We start from the raw sequence: 14,647 nt of genomic DNA on the forward strand, positions 1-14,647 counted from the left end.
AGACAACTTCCATGGATTCTCCCAACTGTCTGACACCCCCAACCCACCCAGTTCTCCATTTCTGAAATAGAATTTGAAATAAGAGTTCTTCATGGGGAAAAGAAATGCATTCTTGAGGTAAGAATTGTGTCATCGGGATATTTCCCAGTCAGACAGGAACATATGACACCCCATTCAAAACTTTCTAATGATTATTTACTTGGAATGAATAAAAATGCCTAGAAATAGAATATTTGCTCTACTCTACCAGTGTGCAAACTATAATCCACAGACAAAATCCTGCTATTGTTTAAAAAAAAATAAAAGGTTTCTTTGTTTAAGATGGAGGTATTTGGACTACACCCAATAAGTAGTGTTTGAGATTTACCCCTGTGCTCAGGGTTACTCCTAATTCATGTCAGGAAGATTCCTTGTCATGTTATGTACTAAAACAGTTTCACCCATTTGCAAGGTGAGATTATTATTCTTTGTACTTTCCCTACAAATAAAGTTTTATTGGAATACATTGGGCCCATGAGTTGACATTACCATGTGAGTATGCTGCTATCCAATTAAAATAGCAGAGTTAGAGTGGTTGGAACAGAGATGACTATTACCTAAAAATTATAAAATATTTATCACCTGGCCCTTTAATGAAATACATGCTGCCCATCAAACTAGCTCTTGCCCATCTCTGCCTTTCCCTTGTCTCTTTACCCTCCTTCTTCCCTGTGCCTCCACTGCCCTATCTTCTCTCCAGTTCATGTTGTTCACATGCTTGGCCATTTAAAAGCATTGAACTTACCACTGCTTTGACATAAAGCATCAGATGTTCCCTATTGTCTCCTTTCCATCTTTCTGATCTCAGCACAAACATCACCTCCCCCAAGTGATCATCCTAGATCGCAGGGTCTATTCTGCCATCACCCCCTCACTCACCCATCATTCTCCACTTGTAGTATATCCTGAAACTGTCTTTTTCACGTATATGTTCATCTTCCCCAAGAATGATCATCATCTTCCTGTTATTAGTGCCTAGAGAGGGCTCGGTTCCTTAACTGAAGCTACTTATTGATGAATTGATCAAGAACTATTTATTGATGAATCCATTGAAGCATAAAGATGGTTTTCATCTCTCAGGTTTGGAGAAGGGAATGAAGTATTCGAGGTCCAAAAAAGTCATTAATAATTCTGTCCTTAAATAATTAATTTGTGAACATCTGATTGTGTTCACTGCATTTTAGCTAGAAGTTGAGACTCCCAATGGATACCATAAGAAATTCACAAGAAAATACTGGAACAAAGTAATTCATAGAACTTTATTTTTAGGGAGGAATGACCCTTGGGATTACCCTTGGGATGTTTGTGTGGGTAGGTGAATGTTCAATTCAAGGTGAGCCAAATGTGGGAAACCTTCTGGACAGGAAGAGAAGGTTTGCCGGCTAAGAAGAAACATTTCAGGTACAGAGAAGAAACTCTGAAAGGAAAGAACTATGAGAGAGATTCACAAAGGGATGACCACTGGTGGGCTTGTGTGTCTAGACTGATTAGGATAAAGACTGAGAATTTGGTAAAAACCTTAGGAGGGGTGGAAGGTGGAATCCTGGGGAATTCTAAAAGAATTCCCAACATGGCAATGACAAAAGCCATTGTTTACTTTATGATGAAGGCTGGAGTTCAGACATGAGTTAGGGAACTTGCCTTGCATGTGACCAACCTGTTTCAATCCCCCACATCATTAGAAGGATTTCTGAGCACAAGTCCAGGAGTAGATTCTGAGCACCCTAAGTATGACACTAGATCCAAAAAAAGAGAACATTGTGTGCTTGAATCAATAAGAATGTGGACTCTATTGATAAAATCTAGTAAATATCAATACCATTTTGGAATCTCTCATATGTTGAGTTGGTTGTATAACTTGAGCTAAGATAAAGGCAATAGCAATACAAAGGAAGAAAGGTTCTGGGGATTAATGGGATATAGAGCAGAAGACAATATCAGGTTATCTCTGTGCTTTGGGGTGTTATGGAAGTTCTATTGACCAAATGGCATGGAGGCACTATTGACCAAATGATAGCATAGTTGGTAATGCTATGAACACTTGTTGGAACCCAGAATATTGAAGAAGAAGAAGAAGAAGAAGAAGAAGAAGAAGAAGAAGAAGAAGAAGAAGAAGAAGAAGAAGAAGAAGAAGAAGAAGAAGAAGAAGAAGAAGACAGAAGAACAAGGAAGAAGAAGAAGAGAAGAAGAAGAAAAGAAGAGAAGAAGAGGAGGAGAAGAAAAAGAAGGGAAGAAGAAGAAGAAGAAGAAGAAGAAGAAGAAGCATGTCTGAGCTAAGGCAACCAAAGGCAACAATACTCCTTTATTTCAGAGCTTGATCTTCCATTAGCTCTGAGAGATTCCTGGGTGTGGGAATGGAAGCTAGAGGAAAATAGAAACATGACTTACATGACTTACCTCAATGTTCTTTTTTGGTGGGGAGGTATTAGTTTGGGAGCCATGTCCAGATATGTTCAGGACTTCATTTTGGCTCTGTACTCGGGTGTTGAATTAAATAATTAATAATTGAGCTGGATGGAGGTGGATGCCATCCCAGGCCACGTGGCTCCGCAACCCCCATCCAGCCGGCGGGTCCCAGGCCCAGGTGAACGGCGGAATCAGACTCATCCAGAGACAGGCATCAGGAAGCATCAGCTTTATTCATGCCCTATTCACCACATGTGTGGCCAATATCATAACCAATTAAGCATTCAGCCATTCTAGGCTACCCTGCATCTTAATTCCTTTCAGCCATCTTCCCTTTGGGCTCCATGCTGGTCAAAGACCAAAAAGCCAGAGAGCGCAGCAGGGCAGACAGACCGAGAATCCCCTCGGTACAAGCCTTATCTATCTTTTCCAAGACCCCTCCCAGGAATAGGCGGGATCTTGCAGGTAAGGTCACACATAATATCTGGTTCCCAAGACCCCTCCCAGAAATGGGTGGGTCTCAGGTAGCTACACCTAAATCCAGGGTCTCAGATAGGTACACCTACACTCGGGGATTCCTCTTCGCAGTGCAAGGGGCCAAACCAGGATTGGTCACATACAAGGATGTGCCTTACCCCCTGTGCTATTTCTTAGGACCCTGTCTAATGTTCTTTGAAAATAAAAAATCTTCAGCTTATATATGTGTAAGTCCCTTTAGTAACTGAAATGTTTCATCTGAGAAAAAAACTATGCTGGCTTCATGGTAACTCTTTTCATCTTCCTTAACTCATGAGTACAACAGGATGTACTATAGGAGATGGAGGAAAGGATTCACAAGGTACTGAAGGAAGAGATTTGCTCTGGGAATCCCCTTTCCAAGTAACTAACTGCTATTTCTTGTCCCCACAAGAGGGTTAATGCTGATGGACATGCAGAAGAAATAGCTGTGGTGATTGGCCACACTAAAGCCAATTGGACTGGCACCTTCAAATGGTTTGATGTCTTGTGCTTTGGATTAGATTTGCTCATTGGTGAGCTTTATATAAGTTGTATCATACAATATTCATCTGTTTCTTTCACTGACATAATTAATTTTATTAATGTTGCTGCTTGTAATTACTAATTGTTTCCTTTGGCTGTGTAGTGTTCCCCTGCATAAGTGCTGGGCAGAAGGTCCACTGTGTGGGCCGGGAGGTCCTGCCAGCATGGCGTTTGGCAGCCCTCCACCATGCCAAAGGCTGCTTTAACCAGGCCTAGGAAAGGGTGCAGGACATGGGTCACCCCAGCACCCCTCTACCTCCTTTCTCCGGTACTCCAGGGCTTTGGCTGGCCACATGGCTGAGCAAGCCACCGAGGTGGGTCCCTTGGAGGAGTTTATTGGTTTTCCTAGGCTCTCCCCATTTCCCTCCCAGCTCCAAAGGGAGGGTCTGGGGCGGGGGCTGCAACCTTCTGGCCTTCTGGCTCGGGAAGATTCTCTTTTCTTCCTGGGAGCCGAGCCGGGAGGTCCTGCCAGCATGGCGTTTGGCAGCCCTCCGCCATGCCAAAGGCTGCTTTAACCAGGCCTAGGAAGGGGTGTGGGACATGGGTCACAATAGGTTATGGCATTAGGACTTACCAGGGAAGTTTCCTTATTAATCTTGTTCATTGTGAAACCGCACAGGGGCTAGTGCTCCCGAGTGGAACATTATAAAAAGTATATGGATATCATTGTTTCATCTGCTTGCCATTATCTGAACGCCGTCCAGGTGCTCGTTTTATTCCTTTACTCCCTCACTCCCATCTCTTGTTACCCCACATTTAACAATTTTCTATACTAATGATTTTTGTTTTGGCCAAGGTAGATTACATATCTTTCACGATAATTTTTGTGTGGAGTCTGGAGCTTCAGCAGGCGACGCGTCACAGCAAGGTTCCATGCTGTCGGCTTTTTGGCCAAGATAAGTTGAAGATGCAGCCTCGGCAGCCCCCCACAGCCTTCTCTCTCCTTCCTCCCCGTCCCCAGGATTATTCCTGGACACCTGCTCAGGGTCCCAGCAATTGGTTTCCAGTGAGGTGCAATTTAAAAGAGACCCCAGGCTTCCTTGTTCCTGCAAGGGGCTGGGAGAGGTCTGCTGAACTTTCAACTTCCAGCAATTAGGAAGCAAAAGCCTCTCGGGGAGTCGGAAGCTTCAGCAGGCAACAAGGGGAGGACATGGCTCCATGCTCTCTTCGCTTGTCCAATCACAGACCAAAGTGCCCCCTCCCTCTTGACTATTTCTAAAACATAAAAGGGTCACGTGTATCTCCTTTGTATATCTCAGATGTATTCCCTTAACATCTATAACTCTTTTCGAATATACTCATATAGTGACAATTTTGCCCACTGGATTTGTTATTTGATTGTTTGATTTTCCCCCTTTGAGATCTGTTTTATAAGCAATACTGGTAGAAGAGTATCACTGTATAGATTTCATGTTTGTACCAAGTTATGGGGAATTTTGAACTTTATTCGTCGGCCCCCAGATGCACCAACTTGGCATTGCTTCTCTTTTGCATAGGCAGATTAAAATGGGAAAATAATACATATGCAAACAAGTTCTTATCTAATAGAGATGGGAACACAAATTTGGTAATGTAATTAGGCCTTTTACCCTGAACATTGGCATAATGATTTGGCTCAGGCCTCAGAAGAATGGGCATCGCCCACACACACCTGAACAATGGATACCATCTATGGAAACAACCACAATTGTCTTTAACATTACCAGGATCCAAGCCTCTACCAGGGAAGACTTACCACTGCCTTGGCATTGACTTACTCCAAAGAGTGCTCCCAACACCCAGACGACTCGGCAACAGTCTGCATGCAGGGCAAATCGCTCTGCATTTAATGGTATGCTGAAACTAGAGGATGTTCCACATCAGCCTGACATTAATGAAAGAAATGCACAGAATCCAGAGTCTTTAAATATAAGAATCTGATACCAACAATAGCTAATGTGTGAAAAGTTTTACTGGGACCTAGAGAATGACTGGAGTTGGATGAACTGGTATGCCTGGAACCCAAAGTCTGTCTTATGCCAATAAACTTCTAGGGTGAGGCCTTTTTGTAATCAGGTCAAGGAGTTTTTCTCCATTTTCCCATTTTTCTGGACCTATGCAAACAATGGCGATTCCCACTATCACACCTTTAATATATTTTTTTACTCTTATCCTTTAAGGAAAAAAATACAACTTACCGAACTTAAAAACAAATAACTGTAGTAGAAAGCCTGTCTCGAATACAGGCAGGGGATGGGAAGGGGGAGAGGGTAATATTACACTGGTGAAGAGAGGTGTTCTGGTTATGACTGTAACCCAAATATGATCATGTTACTTAAATAAAAATATATTTTTAAAAAAAGGTCCACTGTGTGAATATTCTTTTTGTATGAGTATTGTATTTTCTTGTGTAAGAGCTGTGTAGTGTTCCATTGTGTTAATACTGTGTTATATTCCTGGTATGCACCAATACACATATTCATCTTATTTTTTTCTGAGAGATCTCTAGTTGGGTCTATGGTGAAGAGAGTTGACATGGGAAAATGCCTTCTAATTATTACTGTGGTTACAGAAAACAAGAAAGAATTTAGCTTTCCAAACCTTTCCCCCCAGAGTATCCACCACTGTGTACTCTCACAACAATAGATGAGAATTGGCACTGATGGAAGTCTTCATCTCAACCCACCCTTCTGATTAGGTTTGAAATCTTTACTTCTGTGGATATATACTGTCATCCACACCTGTGGTATGCATGTCCAGTGTCCCTCTTTCTCATGCCCTCTCAATTTCTTACATATAGCTTCATGTGATTAAAATCTAGTGACAGCACCCTAACTAGTAATATCACATCTTCCAGAATCCTATGTTGATTCACTTCCTTTAAGAACCAGATGGCCGGGGCTGGAGAGATAGCATGGAGGTAAGGCGTTTGCCTTTCATGCAGGAGGTCATCGGTTCGAATCCCAGCGTCCCATATGGTCCCCCGTGCCAGCCAGGAGCAATTTCTGAGCGTGGAGCCAGGAATAACCCCTGAGCACTGCCGGGTGTGACCCAAAAACCACAAAAAAAAAAAAAAAAAAAGAACCAGATGGCCATCCATTTTCCTTTCTTCTCTAGTTTTTGTGGCTGCCTTGGCCTTGTGAGGAGTCAGCAATAACTTCACAAGTTGGTATTACCAGACATTGGGGTCCAGCTGGAGACCGATAGGTGAAAGAGTTCAGGAGGGTTTAGTGTGGGATTATGAATTCATTTCAGGCAGCTTGGGAGGTGGAGGAAGTGAAGGAATAATGAAAGGAAGTGTTAAAGCCCAAATAAACATTAAAACTTTTAGGCAAAATTATCCTAAATTTCCCAGACCTTCAGGGAACCAGCCCATGAGGAAACAAAGAACTTGCTAGAAAGACACTGGAAGGACATACACTAACGTACAGACTGTATAAAAAGTAAAATTTGCTCCTATTATTCTGCTTTCCTTCATTCTCTGAGTTTCTTTTTTAAATAAAAGAAATGAGGTGCTCCCACAAACCAGAACTAGAAAAAAAATCTGGAGCCTCATTTTCCTTTACATTTGAGGCCCCCAAATTCCAGCTGGTCATGCATTTGTTCAGTTCTCCCCAGGCCAAAGATCTGCCTCTCTCCAGACTCAGTTTTGAAAGTCCCTGAAATTTTTGGGAGGTTTCATGGAGCATGAGTACATATCTGACCTCCCTGTTGATTTCATCACCCAGCTGGCCCCTGTCTGAACCCCCGCCTCCATGGAGAATTCTTGAAATCCATCCTATTTTCCACCTGCAGCTGTTTTCTGGGATTTGAAAAAAAATGATATGGTATTTTTAAGTCTCCCCAATGCCTCCGCTCCTTGATATCCTAGTCCCACCAAGACACCCTGGCTTCTAGTGTTCTTCTATAGTGTTGGATAATTTCATTCCAATCATGAGACAAGTCACAAAATATGAAGCCAGGTCTACACCCCACATCAGATGCCAAAGTCGAGTTGCCATCTTGATGTCAGGCAATAACTTAAAACCACAAACCACAAAGTGTTGAAAGTCAGTCAAGAGCCATATCCCAACCCCAGTGGACATTGGACCAATGAAATGGAGCTGTCCAGTCCTAACCCTCACCATTAATCCAAGGAATCCTCAAAAGCAAAAAATAGGAACACAACTATCTTGTGCTGGTCAGGTCAGCCACATTGCTGTAGAGGCCCCAATTAACCCAATAAATCAGCCCAACAAATGATTTAACTCAACAAATCAACCCAACATGTGATTGGGTTGAAAGAATTAACCCAACAAATGATTCAGACCCCAAAAATAACCCAACAAAGGATCCAGCCTAACAAATCAACCCAACAAATGATTAGGTTGAAAGAATTAATCCAACAAATAATTCTTGTACACACACACACACCACCACCACCACCACCACCACCCCCAGACTCAGTCCTAGAGATGAGAGCTGCAGAAGTGACCATGCCAGAAGACTCTCATATTTAGCAGAAAAACTCTAGCACTCAACAAATTATCTTATAGTCAAGAAGGTGGGTGCATGGTGGGAGGGGACTTAGAGACATTAGTGGAGGTGGGTATAGGGTTAGAACATGGTAGGCATGAAATAATTATCAACAATATTGTAAATCACTGGACCTAAGTTATAATTGGAAACATAAATAAGTAGATACCTATAAGATCATAGAAGTAGAAAAAAATAAAGTCATCTTGATTCATTTTCAAGAACTCTGGGGTCTAAACATATGATACGGCAGGTAGGTTTGCTTGCTTGCTTTACACGTGATCCAGGTTCTATTCCTGGCACACATTATGGTCCTCTGAATCTGCCAGGAGTGATTCTGAGCACAGCGTCAAGAATAAACTTTTGAGAACTGCTAGATGTACACACACACACAAACACACACACACACACACACACACACACACACGCAACTGTGTATGTTTCTTGGTTGAGTATCACCAAAGACTTGGATAAATCAATTAGTTATAGTCAGGAGTTGCCCAACTTCCTAAGCTGTCACCCAAATGTGCAATGCCTATTAATATCCTAAAAAAAAAAAAAAACTTAACTATGACATGAATAAATCCATAAGGGATTAGCCTGTGGGGGGGGCTCACCTCTGCACTGATAAACTAACTTTCCCCAAACAATCTTCATGGAAATAAATTACTCAGCCTTTTTTCATCTCACTCATCCCTGACTGTGTGCTATGCTGGGGGGCAGAGAGGGGTACCACAAGGGCTAACAACTACCTCTCTTTTTCAGAAGTTCTTTGTCTGTTCTGAAATGACAGCAGCCACATGTCCTCTTTCAAATCCTCAGAGCCACCCAAAAGTCCCTCTGGAGGCAAAGCCCAACGGCTCTTGGCAGGGAGCCCAAGATTTTGGCTAAAGTGCTGCTCACTTCGGGTTGCATTCTGCTTAGCCCTCAGCACATAGTGGAGGGGGAGGCTGGCCTGCTGCTGACCATAGTGGGGGGTGCTCCACAGATATCCACAAAATAGAGGTGGTGGGATTCCCACACCACTAAAGACAGAGCAACAGCCATGATCGCCTTTGAAAGCCACATCAATGGGGTAAACATGGGGGGGGGCTTTTTATGATCATCTATTAAAAGATTCATTCTGGAGTGAAGAGGAGATTCCCCTGCGGACAGAGGAAGCAAAACTTTACGCAGGGTGCAATTTGGGGGGACACCCATCCCACCTAGGAGCAGAATCTTGACAGACATCCACTTCCTACGGGCCAGCATCCAGCCTCCCTCTGCCCCAAACTGCTGTTCTCCTGCCACAGCTGTTTCCGTTTTTTATTACAATTCTTTCCGCCTTTCATTTCTCAGGCCAAAGAGGAGCTGGGGTGAGTGTGTGTGTGTGTGGGGGGGGGGGGGTGCCCATCTGTTCCCTGCTTGCCCTCTCCCTATTCCCAAAAGTACTGCACACGTGTACACACCCCACACCGGGCTTCCACCAGCAACTGGGTAGGGGGAAGGACACATAGGGAAATTCAAGGACCACAGTGTCCATCCTGGAGCCCTCTGGGGACCCAGAACCACATACTTGGGCCTTCTCAGAAATACAGTGATGGCTAGAGGCCAAGAGCTGCTGAAAACAACAGACTTCCATCCCAAGAAAACTGTCTGCTTCCATTTTCTTTGGACCTGAATTTTTAGAAAGGCAAGCAGATAGACAGACAGCAGCATGTTCAGGTGGTGTGGTGGAAGGCACCATGCACAGGCAGACACTGGGAAAAAAAGAAAAGTTAGACGTGAATGGAACAAGCAGCCGGCCCCTGGCCATGTGGAACCATCAGAACAGGAGGCAGCTAAAGCCCAGAACCCATTTCCCAAGTTCCTCTGAGCCTAATTGAATTTAGTTGCATACTGTCCCTCATTCATTGCTGAAGAGCATCTTCAGGCCCCTTAGACAATATCTTCTGCCTGTCCCAGTCCATGATCAACTTCTAAAAGGAGCCACCGTTGAATGAAAGATGTGATCCTTTGCCTTCTGCTCCCAACTTTCTGCAACAATGTTTTCACTTTTAATCATCCAGATGGCCCCAGAATTGTCCATCCTTGCCCAGTCCCTCCACCAGGATTCTATCCCTGGCATCTCTGGGTAACCTGCCCTGCTTCTGGACTCTCTTCTGGCAAGGCTAGATTTGTCATCACAGCCCCACTGCCCATTTGTTACAGAAGGGCCTCTCCTGGATGCTAGAGGGTGTCCAGCACCAGATTTCTTTCTAGATGTGGCAGCCTCGGATCATCTGGGGATACTGGCTATGGTCCCTGGAGAACAGAGATGGTCAGGGTGAGTATCAGCTGTGGCTATGTCCAGCTGTGGGTCCTGGGTCCACGCCATACACCTAGCAGTTCTCAGTACTCATAACTCAAAACCAGAAGCGATTCCAGAGACCTGGAGAGAACACAGCTGGAGTTCGAGGCTGATGCCTTTCTCAGAACCACCCAAAGGACACCCTGGGCCAAGTGTCCCTGCTTCCCCACTGCTGGGTGAACAAACAGCTTCCAGCTTCAGGCAGACCCAGGGAGTCGCTGCTCTTTGCATTGTAGTTTTGTGAATATATCACCTGTAACATATGTTAATGTGTTTTCAATACATACCAAGGAAAGAAAGGAAAGAAGGGAGGAAAGGAGGGAGGGAGGAAAGGAGGGAGGGAGGGAGGGAGGAAGGGTATAAAAAAGGAGGGAAAAAGGTAGGAAAGAAGTACAAAAGGAAAGGAAGGAAGGAGGAAGGGAAGGAAAGAAGGAAGGAGGCAAAGAAGGAAGAAAAGAGGGAGGGAGGGTAGGAAGGAAGGAAGGAAAACATAGAGTCATCTCCTTCTCTCAATGTCAATATTATTAGAACTCAGGACTCCAGGCCTCAAAAAATCAGCCTGCTCACAATACCTTCCCCTTCTGACTCTTCAGTGGGTAAGATCAAATTCCACATCCGGGAAAGGTTGAGTCCTGTGAATGACAGAGTTCCCATCCCTAAGGCCAAAGAGTGACCACCTCTAGAACTCCCAAACCATCAATTCACAGAAGGAAAGAACTTCATGGAAATGCAAAATTCAGGCTGTGCTTACTTTCAGTCGACCCCCCCCCCTTCCAGGGCTGTGAGCTGTGCCCCCTGGATCATTATTGAATTATGAAGGGATGATTATTGAGTTACTTCCTTATCTCCCTCAGTGGTCTCAAGTCATCAATTTCAAGCTGCTATTAACGTGGCCAGACAGAGCCTTAAGACTCCTAATGACAGCATGCAATTAACCATCTCCTGTCAGCTGGAAAATCAGCTCAATAGCCATGGAAGTTCACGTCCAAACTCCTTTCCATTAAGGAACTCTCAGAAAAATTCCAGGAGTCAGAAGGAGAATTACTGGAGTTCTATCGTGACCAAGTCAGCAGATGGAAAAGGGGTTGGGTCAAATGTCTGAATTGTCTAGAGGTCTCCAACTACCAGTGCCACCAATGTTGTGGGATTCACCCGAATCTATCTTTTGTCTACAAGAAAGTTCTACATCAGTGATCCTCAAACTATGGCTCTCGTGACACATCCAGCCCACTGAGGAAATATATTCTACCTGCCTGGTTATATTTTGCCTGCCTTTGTTTTTGCCTCATCTACTTAGCAGCAGACTTGCCTGCAGTGTGCAGGAGTGGGATATACTCACATACACTCTGACTCCCCTCCTTTTCTCTGTCTCTCGACTCCTCCTCTCAGTCTCGGGCAAGGGTCCTCAAACTATGGCCTGTGGGTCACTATTATTAAAAAAAAACAAAAACAAAAACTATAAGGCCAGTACTATAGCGCAGTGATAGGGCATTTGCCTTGCACATGGTAAGGCTTTTGACTTGCACGCAGCTGACCCAAGATGGACCTGGGTTCTATTCCCGGCATCCCATATGGTCCCCCAAGCCAGGAGTGATTTCTGAGCACAAAGCCAAGAGTAATCCCTGAGCATCACCAATAGTGAATAGTCTGAATTCTCCAATAGTCTGAAGCACAATGAACTGGTCCCCTGTTTTAAAAGTTTGAGGACCCCTGAATAATGGCAACCCTTTAAAAACAAAACAGTTTTGCTCTGTCCTATAAAATATACATGAAAGTGTCAAGAGTGAGGCATCCCAAAAATGTGTTCAGGAAATCTAGAGGATAGCAAAGTATGTTTGTGTAAGTAAAATGGATGAAAAATCTGATCCATCATTCACTTATCTTTGGGCCTGGCCACCAGCTCCAAGGAGAAGTCTCCTTGATACACTTCAGGGCTAGGAAAGCTGTGCACAGAACAAAGGTCTCCCAGTTGCTTTTAGGGCGAAAGCTGGTCACCAGGGTGAGTGCGTGAGCCCAGATGCTGGGAAGTCAAACAGAGAGCTGAGACAAAAATCAGCCTTCTTGGCCCAGTTTGCCTGGTGGATATGATCTTCTCAATTGTCCCCAGGAAGGATCTATTTTCCTCTCCTGTCCCCTCTTCCCTTCCCTGCTGCTCCTCCCCTCCTCCCCGCTCTACCTCCTCTGTGCTGACTCAGCTTTTTCCTGTGTGCTCCAGGCACCATCTATCACCTCTGTTCTAGCTTTGGCTACGTTGTACCCTTCCCTATCAGCTCAAGGCCTTTTCTATCATTTCTGTTCTAGCTTTGACCACATTGTGTCACCATCATCTACTCCCTATTGAACTCTCCCAGGAAACTTGCCTTTGCTGGGCACTAATGAAGTTAAAATGTTGCAGAAAGCTGCATTTTATTGTGTGTGTGTGGTTGTTGTATGTAACTCCACCCTGGATTTAGGTGTACCTATCTGAGACCCGCCCATTTCTGGGAGGGGTCTTGGGAACTGAATATTAGGTGTGACCTTACCTGAAAGACCCCGCCCATTCCTGGGAGGGGTCTTGGAATAGGTAGATAAGCCTTTGAGCGAGGGGATAAGGGCGTTTTGCCCTGCTGGGCTCTCTGGCTTTTGGGTTTCTGTGTTCTGGTCTTTGACCAGCATGGAGCCCAAAGGGAAGATGGCTGAAAGGAGTTAAGAGGCAGGGCTAGCAAAGAATGGCTGTGCTTGAAAGGTTATGATAGAAACCACACATGTGGTGGATAGGGATGAATAAAGTTGATGCTTCCTGATGCCTGTCTCTGGATGAGTCTGATTCCGCCTTCACCTGAGCCTGGGACCCGCCGGCTGGATGGGGGTTGCGGAGCCACGTGGCCTGGGATGGCAGAGAAGAATTTCACCATCCATTTCCATCCAGCAACATCATTAATTATTTGATTCAACAGTTGTAGATATTTTGTTTATTCGGGGGGGGGGGCATCCCCAGCAGTGTTTTGGCTTCCTCCTAACTTTGCACTTAGATGTCACTCCTGATGGTATTCAGGGGATCATAAAGGTTACGAGGGATCAAACCTAAGTCAACCGCATTTAGGGCAAGTGCCCTCTTCTCTGTGCTGTTTCTCCTGCCCTCAGTTGCACTTTCTATGCATCATTGCTGAGTCATTGCAGAAGCACTTTATTTATCAGTCTCTGCTCCTCTGAAGGACTCAAAATGAAGAGGTTTCAGGAAGGATCTAGAGCACCCCGGGGATGATATTTCATTGTGTCCTTGGCTCATTGCTGTCCTGATATGGTTTATTGCCCAGGCCACTCGAGCAGAGAGCCAGGAACTGGGGGGCCAGAAGAGCTCCTGAACACCAACCAATTACTCCTTGATATGGGACAGTTCACAATGCCGATCCCCTTTCTCCAGGGTTCTATAGCTGTGGAGCCCCCATTTCTTGCTATGGTCATGCAGCAGTCAGGCATTGCTCAGTTCTGATGTCTCTCATGGGTTGTATTTTTATGTATTGCGGAGTTGCTATTGGAAGCTGCCTGGGTCTGTTTTATTTATATCTTTATTCTTTTCCCTTCCCTCTGTTGTTGTCATGACTGGCCATGCTCACACTGGGTTAATGGTCACACTCAATGCTCGCACACTGGGTTGGTGCATACACAATTGCTCACACATCTGTCACACTTTATTGCAACCTCAATAAGTGGGGGCATCCCTGGCTGGAATGTGTGTGGGGTGGAGTGGGGATCTCGATCCTCAGCGCTGCCTGGTGAGAAATGAGCCCATGAGGAGAAATACCAGGGGAGAAACTCAAGAGTCTCAGGGCTGTAGTTTATCCTACCCATCACCTCCAGAACTATCTCAGGGCCTTTGACATCTTCTTAAAATAGTTCGTTCCAGACCAGAGTGATAGCACAGCAGAGAGGGCATTTGCCTTGCATGTGGCCGACCCAGATTCAATCCCGGCGCATCCCAAATCATTCCAAATCATCCCAAATCATTCCCCAGATCCACCAGGAATAATCCTTGAATGCGGAATCAGGACTCCCCCCTGAGAATCACCATGTGTGCCCCTACTAAAAATCAATTAGTGCCACCTCACTCCAAAGCCTATGCACCTCCCAAAGACACCCCTACTCCTACAGCAGGTTAATCCAATAAATAAGTCAGGGGACTAGGGAAAAACCATGCTGCTTTTTGAACAACCAATCAAAGTGGAGAGTCAAGAGCAAAGAGAACTGTAAAACTAAAGGGAAAAAGGCAAGAGAGCTCTGAGCTTCCTTCTTTTCTTTCTACCCACTCAGGACCCCAGCCTGAGCTTGCCCAGATGTCTCTCCCCTGGCCAAGGCTGA

Source organism: Suncus etruscus, chromosome 1, assembly GCF_024139225.1.
Source record: "Suncus etruscus isolate mSunEtr1 chromosome 1, mSunEtr1.pri.cur, whole genome shotgun sequence".
In the NCBI taxonomy this organism is placed as follows: Eukaryota; Metazoa; Chordata; class Mammalia; order Eulipotyphla; family Soricidae; genus Suncus; species Suncus etruscus.